Source organism: Macaca thibetana, chromosome 6 (assembly GCF_024542745.1).
Source record: "Macaca thibetana thibetana isolate TM-01 chromosome 6, ASM2454274v1, whole genome shotgun sequence".
In the NCBI taxonomy this organism is placed as follows: Eukaryota; Metazoa; Chordata; class Mammalia; order Primates; family Cercopithecidae; genus Macaca; species Macaca thibetana.
Genome location: NC_065583.1, coordinates 126,819,048 through 126,840,452, shown reverse-complemented (window position 1 = coordinate 126,840,452; position 21,405 = coordinate 126,819,048). Strand labels below are relative to the sequence as shown.

General features: G+C 38.1%; 1 protein-coding gene across 11 annotated transcripts in view; it reads left to right on the top strand.

Moving 5' to 3' along the window:
- NDUFS4 (NADH:ubiquinone oxidoreductase subunit S4) overlaps positions 1 to 21,405 on the top strand; it is a 696,041-nt gene that overhangs the window by 157,467 nt on the left and 517,169 nt on the right. Inside the window, exon 1 of one of the 11 annotated variants that reach the window (XM_050794134.1) lies at positions 13,944 to 13,948. The exons of the other annotated variants lie outside the window; for them this stretch is intronic. The gene's annotated coding sequence lies outside the window, so the exon portion shown is untranslated. Of the gene's footprint in view, positions 1 to 13,943; positions 13,949 to 21,405 lie in introns of those variants that run through there. 11 annotated transcript variants of the gene reach the window in all.

Sequence of the window (21,405 nt, the reverse complement as noted above, 5' to 3'; positions counted from 1 at the left end):
GTGCAGCCTTCAGTCTGTGGCTGAAGGCTCGAGAGACCCTGGCAAACCAAATGTAAGGCCAAAAGTTCAAAAGCTGAAAAACTTGGAGTCTGAGGCTCAAGGGCAGGAAGCATCAGCATGGGAGAAAGATGGAGGACAGAAGACTCAGCCAGTTTGCTCTTTCCATGCCTGCTTTTATGCTGGCAGCTAATTAGATGGTGCCCATCCAGGCTGAGGGTGGGTCTGCCTCTCCCAGCCCACTGACTGAAATGTTAATCTCCTTGGGCAACACCCTCACAGACACACCCAGGATCAATACTTTGCATCCTTCAATCCAATCAAGTTGACACTCAATATTAACCATTACAGCATTCCTTCTTTGCAGGCTTGTCCATGGACATCAGGCTGCTCACAGGTCCCCATGCACCTTGTGCTGTCTCATGTCTTTGTGCCTAGGCTCACACTGTACTGTGTCTGAAACCACTGAACATTGCTTTGAGGAAGTCTTTTCCCGCTTTCTAGGCTGAATGATACTCTTTCATTGCGTCTCTCTGTTTGATTCTACCTTTAAACTTAGTGAGTTGCCAATGAGATACCATCTCACACCAGTTAGAATGGCGATCATTAAAAAGTCAGGAAACAACAGGTGCTGGAGAGGATGTGGAGAAATAGGAACACTTTTACACTGTTGGTGGGATTGTAAACTAGTTCAACCATTATGGAAAACAGTATGGCGATTCCTCAAGGATCTAGAACTAGATGTACCATATGACCCAGCCATCCCATTACTGGGTATATACCCAAAGGATTATAAATTATGCTGCTACAAAGACACATGCACACGTATGTTTATTGCGGCACTATTCACAATAGCAAAGACTTGGAATCAACCCAAATGTCCATCAGTGACAGATTGGATTAAGAAAATGTGGCACATATACACCATGGAATACTATGCAGCCATCAAAAAGGATGAGTTTGTGTCCTTTGTAGGAACATGGATGCAGCTGGAAACCATCATTCTTAGCAAACTATCACAAGAACAGAAAACCAAACACCGCATGTTCTCACTCATAGGTGGGAACTGAACAATGAGATCACTTGGACTCGGGAAGGGGAACATCACACACCGGGGCCTATCATGGGGAGGGGGGGGGGGGGGGGGTCGGGATTGCATTGGGAGTTATACCTGATGTAAATGATGAGTTGATGGGTGCAGCACACCAACATGGCACAAGTATACATATGTAACAAACCTGCACGTTATGCACATGTACCCTACAACTTAAAGTATAATAATAATAAATAAAAATAAAAAATAAAAAATAAAAAATAAATAAACTTAGTGAGTTGCATAATTTAATATTCTCTTCATTTTATGAGTTCCCTGAGGATGCTGTATCTTATCTGTGATGAATCCACATCTGAACACAACGTCTGGCACCCAGCAGACTCTCAATTTCCATGTGGTAGCATTTGGAGTGGTTAGAATCAGTGAAGCCAATCGGCTCGCCAAAGAAGAGAGTGAAGAGAAAGGAAAAAAATACAGCTACCATGCAGTGATAGCACAGAGAAGGAATGTTCACATAGGATGGAGAAAGAGAAATGGTAGTGTAATTGAAAATCATGGGAAGAAATATTCAAGGAATACATGGCCAGCTGGTTTCTGAACTATAGGAATTCAGAAGTTTAGGAACATAAAATAACATCGGGTATTTAAAAAGGAAAATTATTGGTAGTATCCATAAGAAAGTCCCATCAAAGTGGGATTGAAGAGGAACCAGATAATGGAGGTTTAAGGAAAGATTGAAATAGACGGGGAGATGGAGGCACTTGCCATAAACCACCAGCCTAAAGATTCTATGGATACTTGAAAGGTAGCTCTGTATTAATATGTCTGAACAAAACTACCTTTTTCTTTTTTAAATTACAATGATAAATTTTACTTAGACTATGTAAGCCATACCCAGAAAGCTTAAAGAGAAAATAAAACTCAGCCAAAATTATACAACCCTGAGGTAAACTCTTTTGACAAATATTCTTCTCCCAGTCACCTTTCTATGCAGTTATAAATTTTTATGAAAATGGAAGATTATTTCTCTTTTTTAGTGCATTTGATTGCTTATGGAGCTGTTTTTAGGATCCAGTGATTACAAAACATTTGTAATGTTTTGGGAATATTCAGTGTCTCATTACTTCATGTGCTGCAGATGACTTAATTAAAGGGTAGATACATTTTATTGGTAATAGGAATGGACATAATTTACCCTGGGAAACTTGGCTTTCAAATGACATGCCTTTGATTAAATAAAACACATACTTTTCTTTGGTTTTAGTGCTTCTGTGAATAAACAACTTTGCAACTCTCTTGTGCTTTGGGGGAACACGTCCTCTCAGTTTCTCATGTTGCCTCACCTTTGTTTGCACTGAACTCTAAACTCTGCAAGCAGTACCAGGAGGGGTGGTCGTGGCCATTTGTCTACCTTTAAATTGTGAATTAATAACTGGTAAAAACAGAAGGACAAAGGACAAAGGCAGGGGGCAAAATCCCTGACTGTGGTTTTGGAGAGGGTGTAGGGAGAGAAAAGTTGGTTGGCCTTGTCATTTTTCCCCACTCCCCCAAGCCGTGGAGGGTCTCTGAGACCCCTCTTTGTGCCTTTTACTTACCTAGCTATGTGAGGCAGGTTCCTGGCCTCTGAGCGGAATTTGAAGGTAGGGCCACACCTATGCTATGAACTCTTGACCTTTCCACCATTGCATGCAGAGGAAAGAATCCCGCATTGGAAGTTAAAGAAACTGAGGCCTCCTAAAATGAGAGACTGAGCTAAATGACCTTTGGATTTCCTTCAATGTCCACGACTCTGTGAGTCTCTAAGGCAGGAGCTCTGCAGAGGCAAGAATGTTGCTGTTTCTTTTTTATTCAGAAACTCTAGACACAATTAAGGATGAATTTTCCAGCCCAGGGTATGTGATGCAGGTCCTCTGTTCTGTATTGGCAACTCCTTCCTTCTTCCTACTCTATAGTTTAGTTCCAAAATCGAACATTTTCTGAGTGTGTACAAAAGAAGCCCGAATCCCCTAATCTAGTGCTGCAAAAAAGACAGTTATATGTAACACATGACTTTACCCTGTCGACCTCAAAAAAATATTGCTTATTCTGATACAAAAAATTGAAAATTAAAAGAGAAAAGATATGCAGTCATACGTTTAGATGCTGCATTAGACATTAGAGATAATTTTGGCCCGCCTAGAAATTTCACATATAAGGCTTCACAAGATGGATTTTATTAAAGTGGGTCAAGCAACTATATAGACTGAGAGCCTGGAGTAGAAGCCATCTCTCTAGACAATCTGGCTAGTGCTTTCTCTCTTGAATAGTTCAGTATCACACACCACCATATGCTCATTCCAACAAAGCATATCTATGAATGTATAGAGACAGATTTATATGTATGTGTGTATGTATATATTCACAGTCATCAACTTCCAGCATTTATGCACATAATGGGGTGCTGGGGAATATCTTACTTTTCTCCTTCAACATGCCCACAGCTGTTGATTCTGAACATCTGGGATAATGCAACTCTAAACAAAATACAGTGTGCATAATGCCAGGCACACTTAATCCCTCCTTTGAAGGAATTATCAAAATTAGTGTGAAGGAAATATTCAGTAGGTCTAATAGAACCAACCTTGAATAGCACAGCTAATACACTGCAAAACAAAAATCTCCCTTGAATCTTCCATAAGATTTATTCTTATGGAAGTGCTCACATGAGCTGAAAGCACGCCAGAGTACCACATCCAAATGCAGTGATGAATGGCCATCCCCAGACAGGGGAAAGTGTCCAATAAGTTCTCTATGGTATTGGAATAAAACCAGGTTAATTTAATATCTTTATTCGTGGTCTGTTAGAGGGTAAGGGGTAAATAGTGTCCCCTGCTAGTATAAATGTGCTAAATTGGCAGCAGTTTAAAAATTGTAATGATAGAGGATGTATTGCACCCTGGAAAAGAGAAGCTAGAAATATGGCAGAAAATCATGAAATGAGATTCAACTTGGAAACACGAATGCCGATACAACTGGGAATTATAATATGAAACAGGGAAATTGTCCAAAATCTGGCCTTAAGGGAGAAAAGAAAAAAAAAGCAAGTAACAAAAATCACAGTACTGTTCATTCCCAAACAGGATCTGCCACTTCCAAGTATGGAGATTCGAACTTTACATATTTACAAATATTCTTCAAGGCAGAGTTTGAAACTGAGAAGGTTGTAACAAGATGACCAAGGGGCATATGAGGTCAATGACCGTGCGAGACCACTCTATTAACACCAGAAAATGAACTGATGGCACTTCCAGAAAAGCCAGGAGAATTGCATTAGCCAAAACTATTAGATAGCCTCAGGTGATTGGAAGCTAGTCACAATAGAAAGCTTTCTGGACTCCAGGAAGATGGAGAAGGTGGTGGGTGACAGACATTTTAATGGTCTGCCTGTGACAGTCAATCTATGTGCAATTAAGAGTCAAAGCATTAAAATGGATAATTTAATCCCTCAAATAGAAGTTAAAAATAAAATTCTAATGCCACAACTATTTAACTATGACCAATTGGTAGAATCCAGTCCAATAAATATTTTTTTATGATTCAAATACTGTATCTTCCAAAGAATGCTGCTCATGAACAAAAGTAATATAGAGGCCTCAAGCAAAACATACAATGAATGAGCTTGCCAGAGAAATGGAGGAATTTTTTGTTAAAAAATCTCCTCTCTAGTCATTTTCAAAGTTACTTGGGGGCTATTATTTATTTTGTTGAATTTTTCTATAAACATCAACTTTGAAATCAGTCAGATCTAGGTTCAAATCCTAGTTCTACTCCTTTCTACCCAGCTATTACTGAAAGTTTCTTATGCTTGATTTCTTCAGCTGTAAAAAGCGGATAATAGTACTACCTCTCAGGGAACATATAAAGACTTGCACATAATGCATAAGTAACACTTGTGCAATGCCTATTCATAGAAAGCACTTATAAGGGAAGCAGTGAAATTCTAGCAAAACTGGTAAAGTACAGTGGATAAGAGATACCTAGTTCAACTCTCAGCTCTTCTCAGATCTCTTAAATTGGGGTGAATTATTTAACTCCAATGCTGTACCTCTATTTTCAAGTTTTTTCAATGCAAAGAATAACAGTGCCTGCCTTTTTTATATAGTGATTGTGAGACTTAAATGAGAAAATATGTGTAAAGTACTTGAACCAGCACCTGGCCCTCAACTGTACTTACATATGTTAAACTCAGGAAGTTTTAAATTTCAAATAAATAAAATGTAATGGAATAGTCATTTGGATTGCATTTCACTTGTCTTAGCTGGGAATCCTGAATGTCACAGCTACTGTTTCAATGCTAGGGTGGCTAGGATGCAGTGGCCTATAGTGATTAGCAGCATGATTGCTGGAGTCAGGTATATATAACTTCAAATCCTGGCTCTGACTCTCACTAGCTGTGCTGCTGTGGACATGTGATTTCACTTCTGGAAGCCTCAGTTTCCTTTAATATAAAAGGATTACCTACTTCATGGGGTAATTGTGAAGAATAAAAAGGCTAACGCCCATATGAGCATGAAAGAACACTGCTGGGGATTGACAAGCCCCTGCTGCCTACCACGACAGCCCCACAGGTCCAGAGAGAGTTGTCGAAAGTTAAGGAAGTCTCTGTCTTGTGGGTCAGCTTCTCCTGGCTAGTTCCTAAAACTGGGAACAGTTCCAGGAACAAGTTGCAACTGAGGACACAGAGAACAGAACTGAGAACAGAAACCAGGGACAGTTGGGAGACATAGCTGTGGGCAAATCTAGATCCTTGCGGATGAAAGTTGGCTGGACCTGGTGTCATTGGGCAATGACCATAGGAAGGAATAGATAAACAAGAAACATTGCATGGTCTTAAAGATACAGGAAAAGCCTCAAGATTGAAATAAAGAGGAAGATGATTTATGTGAGCAGGCCTGTGGGAAGCGGAGAAGGAGGATGGCTCTGAAGAAATCTCAGATGCTCAAAATGTCTGTTTTTGTTATATTACTAAGAGCCATATGAAATATGACATGGTTTTTGAACCACTGCTATACCTTCATTAATTAGTTGTGTTTTTTGTTCATTCAAAAGCACTGATTTATCATAAATGAATTAATTCTAAGCATCATTCCTTTTAATCCTCTAAAATAATCAAGTTTTATTGTACACAGTCTTAATTACAAAGTCCAGATGAGGTCACAGAATAGAAACTTTTCACATTAAATATTTCTCCCCCACAGAACACTTTGTTTTCTCAGTCTACTGGAGTGGAGAGGAACAGATATAAATTATGTCAAAAGAAAACAAAATGTCTCCCTTAAAAGGGATTAGAAAACTAGAAGGAAGACTTAGCGTTCTGCAAACCGTGGATGTATGGTTGATGTTATTCATGATGGATGATAAAGTTAGGGATAATGGAATAAAAGGAGGCAAATTGAAGTTAACCTTAGCCCTGAAAATAAAGATCCAAAATATGAACAGTTTATGACGATATTTATTAATCCATTCATCTTCTGATCTATAGATCAAAACCAGTGACTTCCTACTCATAAATTAGTGCTTGGGAGTTAGTTGGGCAATTTTGGAAGGTTTTCAACTCCCAGGTCATTTGAGAGCTATTAACGTAAAAGTGAATTTGCTAACTGGTACCCTAAGGAGCTTGTAAGAATTAAGAGAGACAGAAGTGACTTCTGCACTTGGAGAATTTGGCCAAGAATAAAATACATAGGAAATGGGATAGATCCTTTTGTGATTCAGGCAAGTCAAAAGGAGAGTTGAGATTCACATACGCTTCTTCAGTGATTCTCAATCCCAGTAAATTGCAAGAGAGACAGAACAGTCCTTATCTTGATTAGTGTCTTCATTCCTCTGTAGCCCTCTAGCAAATTCCTTTGAGACAAACTTGTTATTGAGGATTCAGCAGAGAAATTGCATTCCCATGTGTTTAATTTGTCATTAGAGTATCACTGTGTATCTTTCATAGTGCAACATTTATAACATTTTAGTAGAGTATTGTAATTAAAATAATCTGATTTGATTGTGTCAATTTTATTCTGGCTAGAAGATGCTGTCCCTGGCACAATTTTTGTTAAAAATTTAGTACTTATTTTTCAATGGAAAAGACTGGTTTCTCATTATAGCCACAGCATATTAGTTCACTTGATGATCAACTGATGTAATGACCCATCACTCCTCCATCCAGTAAGATGGATTTCATATTTTGAACTGCCTTCTGTCCTACACCCCAAGTCAGAGCATACTGGCCAAGCCATAGCGGTGTTTCCCCCTCACTGGGCAGAGATCCTCTTTTTATTTATCTTTATATACACAGTACATGCAAGGCATCAACACAGAGAAGAGGGTAAATATGGAGTAGGTATTTGTTGAGTGACTAAATGATGTTTATCATTTCTGACACTCAATACATGGAAATACTCTGCAAAGCCTACACAAAGCATGGCTTTAAATCACTTGTTTAGAAAAATATATACAAAAATTTTACCATGTTGTTTTTCATTAAACCAGTTTAATTTCTTTTGCCACATTTCATAATATAACTTGAATTGTTATATGATGTATTACTAGGTAATTATTTCCTTTAAAGGCCTGAGTGTTAGGATTATCAAATGATCAATTCAGTAAGGCGATTGCTGCCTTAGACAAATTTTCAGCATTTCAGGAGGATATTACTAAAATTAGGCCTTCTTAACAGCTAAAGTTCCACTGGTTCCTATGTGCTAGGGTGCCATACAATGTCCCAAACCCTCTGTAAATGTTGCCTATGTGAAAAGCAGAAGTGGCCTTTGGAACATAAAGAGCCTTCGTAACACATTTTCATTAAGCTGGAAATTAACTCTTCCTGAATGCTAGATTTCTTAAACAAAGAAAGTCTTTGACCTTGGGGCACCTTCTTATTTCAAAACTTACCATGGGACAATATGCCGGCTACCTCAGGGTCTGGGTCAAGAAAAATGTGAAAAAGTCTGGGCCATTTCAACGTCTTTTTGGCTATAGCCAGCCTCACTTGCATCAAACATATCAGTGATTTTAAGAACTTTGGAGGTGAATTACATTATTCTGTATAAAATATTTTTGTCAGAGGTTTGAACGATGACACTGACGGTGCAATAATTAGGGAGGAAGGAACCCCAAGGAACTCTCTAGTCTATTTCTCCTTTGGAGCAGTCCAGAGCCTTACAAACTACTCTCCATAGGATTCGAGCTGAAATTTAGAGACCTGCAGACCAGAAAACCTGTGGTCTACTTCAGTGGTGTTTCCCAACCTCAATTCCTCACACTGCAATTTCTGTGTAATGTGGAAAAATTATCGTTAGCATGTTGATAGTCTATTAGATGGTAGCATTATTTGATGTCATACAAGCTATTCACAGGCAATTTTACTTTTTCACTATAATCATCTCAGATCAGATATTGAATGAGCCTTTCTTTTTTGCTGATATTAGAGAAAGAAATACTTTTAGCCGAAGCTTCCCATCTCCTCCCCCTCACCTAGGGCAATCCAGCTCAATCTGGACAAAACTCTGCTATGCTGAGTGATTTGCCACAAGAATACTGCCCCCAAAGAATGTGCAGTCTCCAAACCTCCAAAAGACTGGTGTCATTTGGGCACATCTCCATTGGGTGGCAGTACATGTTCAGAACAACCTAACATGGTTACTTCAGCACATTATTTCTGAAATAAAATTTGCTCTTTATTTTCTTAAATTCTAATAACAATCTTCCTTATCAAGGTAATTCAGTGACCATGTAATTGATAAAAAATGAATATAAATTAAAGTATTTTCCAGTGTTTATTTTAATTAATGGTTGTAGAGTCTATATATTTTTTGTTCACTATTATATCACTGATATCTAGTTCAGTCCTTGCCAAATAGCAAGCATCAATGATAGCATTTAAAAAATAACTTTATGCCAATATAAAATCTAAAGACAAATTCTGAATTCAGAAAAATAATTTTTCTTCTCTATTCAACCTACTGACTAGGGTTTCAGCATAAACTATCCCATACTTGGTAATCTAAACTGTATTAAACTCAGTCATCATTTTTGTCTGGCATAGTTTAGAGACATGTGCAAAATCTTGTTTTTAATACAATATAGGTGGCAGCCGTTCAAGTTACCATGTCCCATTAAATCATGTATATAGTCATGCAATCAATTTTCTGTTTCTTATAGCATTTGTATTGCAGAATAAAGAAAAAGAAAACTAGAACTAGTGAAGTGAAAACAGCCAGTTATGATGATCTTAGGGGTTTTGATTCTTGTTAATCTCTGTTTTGATTGTTTATTTTTATTGAAGATGCTTTTTAAACTAGTTTATTGAGCTAGGGTGCATTTTGGAAAGGATTTTTGGCTATAGACAAATACCATCTGTATTAAAGTAAACTTGGAATTATTTGTAAGAAAAAAGATTATTAGTACAAACCAAAAGCAGAAAAAGATCCCAAAATGAGTCCTTGGAGAAAGCCAAGAAGAATATACAGGTTTGTTGAAAACATTTACAGCAAGTAGATATTTCAACTAAATAATCATTTAAAATCTATTATTCCACAGTGGTAGTTTTAAGATAACTTGCCACACTATTACTTAAGTGATTCTTAAGGATTTTAATAGAAAAATACAGTTCATTAAAAAGAAGCTGAGTGGAAATAAACATATATATTATTTTAACATACATACTCATATTTTAAAAGTTTACATTCATGTGTAAGTAGGCGTTTTGACATATCACATGAAGGAAAATATAAGATTATCTCTCTGCTATAATTGTAAAAGCTATAATCAAATAGATTTTCAGAGATTTTTTAAAAAGCTTCTTTCAATTTTGCCAGTTAAAGGCAAATTAAACCACAAGTACAAATTAAATAATGGAACACTAGATGAGCAACACATCTAGTTTCTTTATTTTCTTTCTTCTTTTCTTTCTTTCTTTCCTTTCTTTCTTTCTTTTTCTTTCTTTCTTTCTCTTTCTTTTCTTTCTCTCTTCTCTTTCTTTTCTTTTTCTTTTTTCTTTCTTTCTCTCTCTTTCTTTCTTCTCTTTCTTTTCTTTCTTCTTTCTTTCTTTCTTTTGTTCTTTCGTTCTTCTCTCTCTCTCTCTCTCTCCTTTTGAGTTTCACTCTTGTTGCCCAGGGTGCAGTGCAATGGCATGATCTTGGCTCACTGCAACCTCCACCTCCCAGGTTCAAGTGATTCTTCTGTCTCAGCCTCTGAGTAGCTGGGATTACAGGCATGCACCACCATGCCTCGCTACTTTTGTATTTTCAGTAGAAACAGGGTTTCACCATGTTGGTCAGTCTCGTCTCAAACTCCTGACCTCAGGTGATCCACCCGCCTCGGCCTCCCAAAGTGTTGGGATTACAAGCGTGAGCCACTGTGCCTGGCCCTATTTTTCATTTATAGAAGTACAATCAACATTGAATACAATGTAAAGACAGTTAAATTTTAGTTTTCCTTGGCCATTACTTGAGGAAACCAACCAACGATACAGTGTACCAAAGTAGTGTGACATATACAATCCATCAGACAAGAATATAACCCATCCGTTGGTAATAGAACATATGTATTTTTTACATTTCTTTTTCTCAAACTATGCACAATAAAAAGATTTAATATAATTTTTAAAAATATTATCAGTCAGATGATTGCTATAAAGGATGTTTACACAAAAGTACTAAACAGATTGGGCTAAGACTTCAGTCCCTAAAGGCCTGTCATGAAAGGGACGGTTTCTTGCATCTGAACTGGGAAGGTGCTTGTCTAGGGCTTTCTGATGCATGTGATAATTACACTGTCTGAGGTGGGAAAGAGTGAATCAAGCACAAATCATGCCTATTGTTCTATTTAATAGTTCTCTGTTCACCTCCCTACTTGGAGGTAATGAAAACGGGGTGTGGTTGAATACAAGTGGAAGGATTTCAATGTTTCACATTCCCCACTCCTGCCTTGGAGCATGTCTCAAACAATAATCTGCCGGTCTTGTTGCTTGGGTAAACAGCGGAAAGCTGCCGCAGAAAGCAATTGGCAACCCCTAAGAGGACTTTGCCGACACGTGATGTCAAATATTTTTCAGTTGACTTAGAAAGAAAGACTGAGAGTAAGAATCTCCTTGTACATCAGCCAATGAGACCTTTAGAACATTCTGAGAAATGTTTTCTTCATTATAATTGGATAATGCTTTCAAATCACCATCAATGGAGCAGACATATATCCACTAAATACTTGATGAGACTTCCCAAGAATTCATCCTTGCACAGGCAGCTTTTAAGCAAACTGGTTTCAGTGAGAAGTGTTAGCTTTGGATTGGAAGTAAAGCTGCAATTCCAACCTGTTAGTAATTAGTCTCTTTGTATTCTTTCTGACCTTGTCTGAATGCCACTTTCAAATGCAGTGTTTGAGTAGAAATCTGAAGAGGATAGGTCTGACATTAAAGTCTCACCTCTGATCAAGCTAAAAATAACTGGAATGACTTACAATTTTTTTATTGTTTGTTTTTTTCTTTTCTTTTTTTTTTTCCTGATAACCCAAAACTCCAGTAGTTAAAGTTGCCTCTGGTCCATGGGTTCCCTCTGCCTGTGTTTCTCTTTTTCTAGTTCTTTACATGAAGGTTTCCACCTCAAACTTCAGATGCCATCTCGACAGAGGGGCTTTCCCAACCTTCTTGTTAGACACTGACTTGTATCTCCCCACCACCCACTCCCAACTCTTATGTTGAGGTTCTAACCCTTAATGTGATGGCATTTGGAGGCAGGGTCTTCAGGAAGATAATTAAAGTTGAATGAGGTCATAAGGGTGGGGCCCCAATCCAATAAGAGTGGTGTTTCTTATAAGAAGATGAAGAGGCCAGGTGTGGTGGCTGATGCCTGTAATCCTAGCACTTTGGGAGGCCAAGGTGCAAGGATTGCTTGAACCCAGGAATTTGATAACAGCCTGGGATGAACATGGTAAGACCTCATCTCTATCAAAAAATCAAGAAATTAGGCATACATGGTGAAGCATGCCTATAGTCCCAGCTACTCGGGAGAATAAAGTAGGAGGATTCCTTGAGTCTACAAAAGTGAGACTGCAGTGAAGTGTGTTCACACCACTGCATCCTGGGAGACAGAGTAAGAAAAGAAGAAGAAAGAGAAAGAGAAAGAGAAAGAAAGAAAGAGAAAGAAAGAAAGAAAGAAAGAAAGAAAGAAAGAAAGAAAGAAAGAAAGAAAGAAAGACAAGAAAGACAAGAAAGACAAGAAAAGAAAGAAAAGAGAAAAGGAAAGAAAAGGAAGGAAAGAAGGAGGGAAAGAAGGAAGGAAGGAAAAAGGAGGAGGAGGAGGAAAAAGAAGGGGAAGGGGAAGAAGGAGAAAGAGGAGGAGGAAGAGGAAGAAGAAGAGGAGGAGGAGGAGGAGAAGACATCAGAGAAATGTCTTCCCCTCCCTCCCTCCCTTCCCACACAAGCACAGACGAAAGGCCATGTGTGAGCACAGCAAGAAGGTGGCCATCTACAAACCAAGAAAAGAGGCCTCACTAGACACCTACCCTGATAGCACCTTGATCTTGGACTTCTATCCTGCAGAAAATAGACATCTGCTGTTTAAGCCATGACTCTATGGTGCTTTGTTATGATGGCCTGAGCAGATTAAGATACTTACCATCTACAGTAGACTCATGGCTTCATCTCTGCTTATAACATCATTGTGTTGATTTCCTTCATCTCATTTATCATAATTAATAATGATTTTAATGTATTTACTTATGTGTTTACTTTCTGTCTTCCTTCCTAGAGCATAAACTCCATTAAGATCACTCTGAAAATTTCATAAATTGTCTATGGGAGAAGAGAGGAAGTAAGGACATTAAGAGGCCATGGTAGTTCAGGGAAGAGAAAATGGCAGCTTACAATAAAGTGGCCATGGGAGAGGAACATGGATGAATTGAGACTTATTTGAGTGGTATGAAGCAACAGGACTTGCCAGTGATGTGATATTGGAGGCAGCGGTGAAGGAAAGAGAATAATCTATAATAATACCTAAGTTTGGGACGAGGAAGTAGAGAATGGTGGGGTTATTTTAAGAGATGTGAGCTAATATAAGATCATTTCTATCATTATTAACACCATTGATTCTTCTTGTTCTATCCTAGTGCTCCTCAGAAGAGAAATGTAAATAGGAATTACCTGGGAATCTTGTTAAAATGCAGATTCTGATTTAGCATCTGGACACTCCATTATGTTCAATTGATCTATATGTCTATTCTTCCTCTAATATACTGCTTTATTACTGTAGGTTTGTATATATCTTAAAACCAGGAAGTATGATTCCTCCAACTTTACTCTTCCTTTTCAACATTGTGTCTTAACTTTGCTAAACTCACTTATTAGTTCTAGAGAAGAATTTTCTCAAATTAATGAAAGAAAACAAACCACAGATCCAAGAATCCCAAAGAAATCCGTGGATGATACATACAAAGGGAAATCCATGGATGACACATACAAAGGAAAATAAAACTAAACACATCTTACTCAAATTGCTGTAAACCAAAAATAAAGAGAGCACCTTAAAGGCAGCCAAAATAGGACTCACTCCATACAGTGAAACAAAATGAGAATGACAGCAGACTTCTTGTCAGTAACTATGCAAACTAAAAGACAGTGGAGTATTATCTTTAAAATGCAGTCATGTGCTGAATAAAGACATTTTGGTCAATGACAGATGACATATATGATAGTGATCCCATAAGATTACAATGGAGCTGAAAAATTTCCATTGCCTACTGACATCTTGATAATCGTGAACCTACATAGGGTTAAAATAATGTGTTTTTGTCTTCATTTTTAGCAAAAATGTTTAAAAAGTAAAAATAAATAAAAAAATAAAAATTTAAAAAATAGAGAAAAGCGGGGGGCCACCCAACATGGTCGAATAGGAACAGCTCCAGCCTCCAGCTCCCAGCATGAGCGACACAGAAGACGGGTGATTTCTGCATTTTCAACTGAGGTACTGGGTTCATCTCGCTGGGGCATGTCAGATAGTCGGTGCTGGTCAGCAGGTGCAGCCAACCAGCGAGAACTGAAGCAGGGTGAAGCATCACCTCACCTGGGAAGCACAAGGGGGAAGGGAATTCCTTTTCCTACCCAAGGGAAACTGAGACACACAACACCTGGAAAATCAGGTAACTCCCACCCTAATACTGTGCTTTACCAAGGGTCCTAGCAAACAGCACACCAGGAGATTATATCCCAGGTCTGGCCTGGAGGGTCCCACACCCACAGAGCCTCCCTCATTGCTAACACAGCAGTCTGAGATCTAACTGCAAGGTGGCAGTGAGGCTGGGGGAGGGGCGCCTGCCATTGCTGAGGGTTAAGAAGGTAAACAAAGTTGCTTGGAAGCTCGAACTGGGTGGATCCCACTGCAGCTCAAGAAGGCCTGCCTGCCTCTGCAGACTCCACCTCTGGGGACAGGGCATAGCTAAACAAAAAGCAGCAGAAACCTCTGCAGATGTAAATGTCCCTATCTGACAGCTTTGAAGAGAGCAGTGGATCTCCCAGCACGGAGGTTGAGATCTGAGAATGGACAGACTGCCTCCTCAAGTGGGTCCCTGACCCTGAGAACCTAACTGGGAGATATCACCCACTAGGTGCAGACTGACACCTCACAACACACAGCTCAGTACACCTCTGAGACGAACCTTCCAGAGCAAGAATCAGACAGCAACACTTGCTGTTCAGCAATATTCTAGCTTGTGCAGCCTCTGCTGCTGATACCCAGGCAAACAGGTCTGGAGTGGACCCCAAGCAAACTCCAAAAGACCTGCAGCTGAGGGTCCTGACTGTTAGAAGGAAAACTGACAAACAGAAAGGACACCCACACCAAAACCCCATCAGTATGTCACCATCATCAAAGACCAAAGGCAGATAAAACCACAAAGATGGGGAAAAAGCAGGGCAGAAAAGCTGGAAATTCAAAAAGTCAGAGCACATCTCCCCCTCCCAAGGAACGCAGCTCATCACCAGCAACGGATCAAAGCTGGACGGAGAATGACTTTGACGAGTTGAGAGAAGAAGGCTTCAGTCAATCCAACTTCTCAGAGCTAAAGGAGGAACTACATAACCAGTGCAAAGAAACTAAAAATCTTGAAAAAGAAAGAAAGAATGGATAATTAGAATAACCAATGCAGAGAAGTCCATAAGCGAACTGATAGAGACGAAAACCATGACATGAGAACTACATGACAAATGCACAAGCTTCAGTAACTGACTCGATCAACTGGAAGAAAAAGTATCAGTCATTGAAGATCAAATGAATGAAATGAAGCAAGAAGAGAAGTTTAGAGAAAAAAGAATAAAAAGAAATGAACAAAGCCTCCAAGAAATATGGGATTATGTGATAAGACCAAATCTACATCTGATTGATGTGCCTGAAAGTGACAGGGAGAATGGAACCAAGTTGGAAAACACTCTGCAGGATATTCTCCAGGAGAACTTCCCCAACCTAGTAAGGCAGGCCAACTTTCAAATTCAGGAAATACAGGGAACACCACAAAGATACTCCTTGAGAAGAGCAATTCCAAGACACATAATTTTCAGATTCATCAAAGTTGAAATGAAGGAAAAATGTTAAAGGCAGCCAGAGAGAAAGGTCTGGTTTTCCAGAAAGGGAAGCCCATCAGACTAACAGTGGATCTCTCTCCAGAAACTCTACAAGCCAGCAGAGAGTGGGGGCCAATTTTCAACATTCTTATAGAAAATAATTTTCAACCTAGAATTTCATATCCAGCCAAACTAGGCTTCATAAGTAAAGGAGAAATAAAATCCTTTACAGACAAGCAAATGCTTAGAGATTTTGTCACCACCAGGCCTGCCCTACAAGAGATCCTGAAGGAAGCACTAAACATGGAAAGGAACAACTGGTACCAACCATTGCAAAAACATGCCAAAATGTAAAGACCATCAATGCTAGGAAGAAATTGCATCAACTAATGAGCAAAATAACCAACTAATATCATAGAAACAATTTCACACATAACAATATTAACCTTAAATGTAAATGGACTAAATAGTCCAATTAAAAGACACAGACTGGCGAATTGGATAAAGAGTCAAGACCCATCAGTTTGCTGTATTCAAGAGACACATCTCACTTGCAGAGACACACATAGACTCAAAATAAAGGGATGGAGGAAGATCTACCAAGCAAACAGAAAACAAAAAAAAAAGCCAGAGGTTGCAATCCTAGTCTCTGATAAAACAGACTTGAAACCAACAAAGATCAAAAGAGACGAAGAAAGCCATAACATCATTATGTTAAAGGGATCAATATGTAAAGGATTCAATTCAACAAGAAGAGCTAACTATCCTAAATATATATGCACCCAATACAGGAGCACCCAAATTCATAAAGCAAGTCCTTAGAGACTTACAAAGAGACTTAGACTTCTATACAATAACAATGGGAGACTTTAACACCCCACTGTCAACATTAGATGGATCAAAGAGACAGAAAGTTAACAAGGATATCCAGTAATGAACTCCATACTGCAACAAGCAAATCTAATAGACATCTATGGAACTCTCCGCCCCAAATCAACAGAATATACATTCTTCTGCAAAACATCACACTTATTCCAAAATTGACCACATAGTTGGAAGTAAAGCACTCCTCAGCAGAACAGAAATTATAACAAACTGTCTCTCAGACCACAGTGCAATCAAACTAGAACTCAGGACTAAGAAACTCAATCAAAACCGCTCAACTACATGGAAACTGAACAACCTGCTCCTGAATGACTACTGGGTACATAACAAAATGAAGGCAGAAATAAAGATGTTCTTTGAAACCAATAAGAACAAATATACAACATACCAGAATCTCTGGGACACATTTAAAGCACTGTAGAGGGAAATTTATAGCACTAAATGCCCACAAGAGAAAGCAGGAAAGATCTAAAATTGATACCCTAATATAACAATTAAAAGAACTAGAGAAGCAAGAGCAAACACATTCAAAAGCTAGCAGAAGGCAAGAAATAACTAAGATCAGAGCAAAACTGAAAGAGATAGAGACACAAAAAAACCTTCAAAAAATCAATGAATCCAGGAGCTGGTTTTTAGAAAAGATCAACAAAACGGATAGACCACGAGCAAGACTAATAAATAAGAAAAGAGAGAAGAATCAAATAGACACAATAAAAAATGATAAAGGGGATATCACCACTGACGCCACAGAAATACAAACTACCAACGGAGAATACTATAAACACCTCTATGCAAATAAACTAGAAAACCTAGAAGAAATGGATAAATTTTTGGACACAAACACTCTCCCAAGACTAAACCAGGGAGAAGTTGAATCCCCAAATACACCAATAGCAGGCTCTAAAATTGAGGCAATAATTAATAACCTACCAGCCAAAAAAAGTCCATTACCAGATGGATTCACAGGCGAATTCTACCAGAAGTACAAGGAGGAGTTGGTACTATTCCTTCTGAAATTATTCCAATCAATAGAAAAAGAAGGACTCCTCCCTAACTCATTTTATGAGGCCAACATCATCCTGATACCAAAGCCTGGCAGAGACACAACAAAAAAAGAAAATTTTAGACCAATATCCCTGATGAACATCGATGCCAAAATCCTCAATAAAATACTGGCAAACTGGATCCAGCAGCACATCAAAAAGCTTATCCACCATAATCAAGTGGGCTTCATCCCTGGGATGCAAGGCTGGTTCAGCATATGCAAATCAATAAACATAATCCAGCATATAAACAGAACCAAAGACAAAAACCACGTGATTATCTCAACAGATGCAGAAAAGCCTTTGACAAAATTCAAGAGCACTTCATGCTAAATACTCTCAATAAATTCAATATTCATGAATCATATCTCAAAATAAGAGCTATTTATTACAAACCCACAGCCAATATCATACTGAATGTGCAAAAACTGGAAAAATTTCCTTTGAAAACTCGCACAAGACAGGGATGCCCTCTCTCACCACTCCTATTCAACATAGTGTTGGAAGTTCTGGCTAGGGCAATCAGGCAAGAGAAAGAAAGAAAGGGCATTCAATTAGGAAAATAAGAAGTCAAATTGTCCTTGTTTGCAGATGACATGATTGTATATTTAGAAAACCCCATCATCTCAGTCCAAAATCTCCTTAAGCTGATAAGCAACTTCAGCAAAGTGTCTGGATAGAAAATCAATATGCAAAAATCACAGGCATTCTTATACACCAATAGCAGACAAACAGAGAGCCAAATCATGAATGAACTCCCATTCACAACTGCTTCAAAGAGAATAAAGTACCTGGAAATTCAACTTACAAAGGATGTGAAGGACCTCTTCAAGGAGAACTACAAACTACTGCTCAGTGAAATAAAAGAGGACACAAACAAATGGGAGAACATACCATGCTCATGGATAGGAAGAATCAATATCGTGAAAATGGCCATGTTGCCCAAGGTAATTTGTAGATTCAATGCCATCCCCTTTAAGCTACCAATGACTTTCTTCTCAGAATTGGAAAAAAGCGACTTTAAATTTCATATGGAACCAAAAAAGAGCCTGCATTGCCAAGACAATCCTAAGTCAAAAGAACAAAGCTGGAGGCTTCACGTTACCTGACTTCAAACTATACTACAAGGCTACAGTAACCAAAACAGCATGGTACTGGTACCAAAACAGAGATATAGACCAATGGAACAGAACAGAGTCCTCAGAAATAATACTACACATCTACAGCCATCTGATCTTTGACAAACCTCAGAGAAACAAGAAATGGGGAAAGGATTCCCTATGTAATAAATGGTGCTGGGAAAATTGGCTAGCCATAAGTAGAAAGCTGAAACTGGATCCTTTCCTTACTCCTTATATGAAAATTAATTCAAGATGGATTAGAGACTTAAATGTTAGAGCTAATACCATAAAAACCCTAGAAGAAAATCTAGGTAATACCATTCAGGACATAAGCATGGGCAAGGATTTCATCACTAAAACATCAAAAGCAATGGCAACAAAAGCCAAAATTAACAAATGGTATCTAATTAAACTAAAGCACTTCTGCACAACAAAAGAAACTACCATCAGAGTGAACAGGCAACTTACAGAATGGGAGAAAATTTTTGCAATCTACTCATCTGACAAAGGGCTAATAGCCAGAATCTATAAAGAACCCAAACAAGTTTACAAGAAAAAAACAAACAACCCCATCAAAAAGTGGGCAAAGGATATGAACAGACATGTCTCAAAAGAAGACATTAATACAGCCAACAGACACATGAAAAAATGCTCATCACCACTCGCCATCAGAGAAATGCAAATCAAAACCACAGTGAGATACCATGTCACACCAGTTAGAATGGCAATCTTTAAAAAGTCAGGAAATAACAGGTGCTAGAGAGGATGTAGAGAAATAGGAACACTTTTACACTGTTGGTGGGACTGTAAACTAGTTCAACCATTGTGTAAAACAGTTTGACATTTCCTCAAGGATCTAAAACTAGAAATACCATTTGATCCAGCCATCCCATTACTGGGTATATACCCAAAGAGTTATAAATCATGCTGCTATGAAGACACATGCACACGTATGTTTATTGTGGTACTATTCGCAATAGCAAAGACTTGGAATCAACCCAAATATCCATAAGTGACAGACTGGATTAAGAAAATGTGGCACATATATACCATGGAATACTATGCAACCATAAAAAAGGATGAGTTTGTTCGTGTCCTTTGTAGGGACATGGATGCAGCTGGAAACCATAATTCTCAACCAATTATCACAAGAATAGTAAACCAAACACCACATGTTCTCACTCATAGGTGAGAGTTGAACAATGAGATCACTTGGACACAGGAAGGGGAACATCACACACCGGGGCCTATTGTGGTGAGGGGGGAGGGGGGAAGGATAGCATTAGGAGATGTACCTAATGTAAATGACGAGTTAAAGGGTGCAGCACACCAAGATGGCACATGTATACATATGTAACAAACCTGCATGTTGTGTACATGTACCCTAGAACTTAAAGTATAATAATTAAAAAAAAAATAGAGAAAAGCTTATAGAATAGGGATATAAAGAAAGAAAATGCTTGTGGACATCTGTACAACGTGTTTGTGTTTTAAGCTAAATGATATTACAAAAGAGCCAAAAAATTTTTAAAAATTAAAAAGTTTATAAAATCAAAAGTTTACAATAAGTTTATTATTGAAGAAATTTAAAAAATAAATTTAGTGTAGCATAAGTGTACAATGTTTATAAAATCTGTGGTAGTGTACAGTAATGTCCCAGGCCATCACATTCACTCACTACTCTCACTCACTCCTCCAGAGCAACTTCCAGTCCTGCAAGCTCCATTCATGGCAAGTGCCCTATACAGCTATATCACTTTTTAATCCTTTATACCTTATTTTTACTGTACCTTTTCTACATGTAGCTATGTTTAGACACACAAATACTACAGTGTTACAATTGCCTACAGTATTCAGTACCATAATGTACTGTACAGTAATATACTGTATTCAGTGCAGTAACAGATTTGTAGCCTAGGAACAATAGGCTATACCACATAGCCTAGGTGTATAGTAGGCTGTACCATCTAGGTTTGTGTGATGTTCACACTCTCTGATGTTCATGCAGTGACAAAATTGCCTAACAGCATGCTTCTCAGAACATATCCCCAACATTAAGCAATGCATAACTGTATTGAAAAGGAAGAAAGAAAAAACTCTCAAGCCAGAGAAGACAGAAATTATAAATTACAAATATCAGGAATGAAAGAGAAGTCATTTGTATGGATCCTACAAACTTTATGAGAATAATGAAAAACTATTATCCCCCTTCTACATTTCTACCACTTCATATAAATAAATTTTGACACTTTAGATGAAATGGATAAACTAACTAGAAGGCACAAAATTCCAGAGCTCGCTCCAGAAAAGATGATAATCTGAAAAGCCCTATACCTTTTAAATAAACTGAATTTATATTTTAAAACGTTCTTATTGATGAATTTCATTAAACTTTTAAGGAAGAAACAATACAAATTTTACACAAAATATTTCAGAACATAGATGTGGGAACCCTTCCAATACGTTTTATGAAGCCGTCATTACTCTGATACCAAAACCACAGACCAATATCTCTCATGTATATCAAGAAAATCTTTAACAAAATATTAGCAAGCCAAATCCTGTTATATCATCGTGATAAAGTGGGGTTTATCCCAGGAATATAGTTGGTTTAATTTTTAAAAAATCAATCAACATAATTCACCATATCCATTTACCAATACTATATACAATGAAAACCATATATTGATCTCCCTAGATGCAGAGAAAACATTTGACTAAATT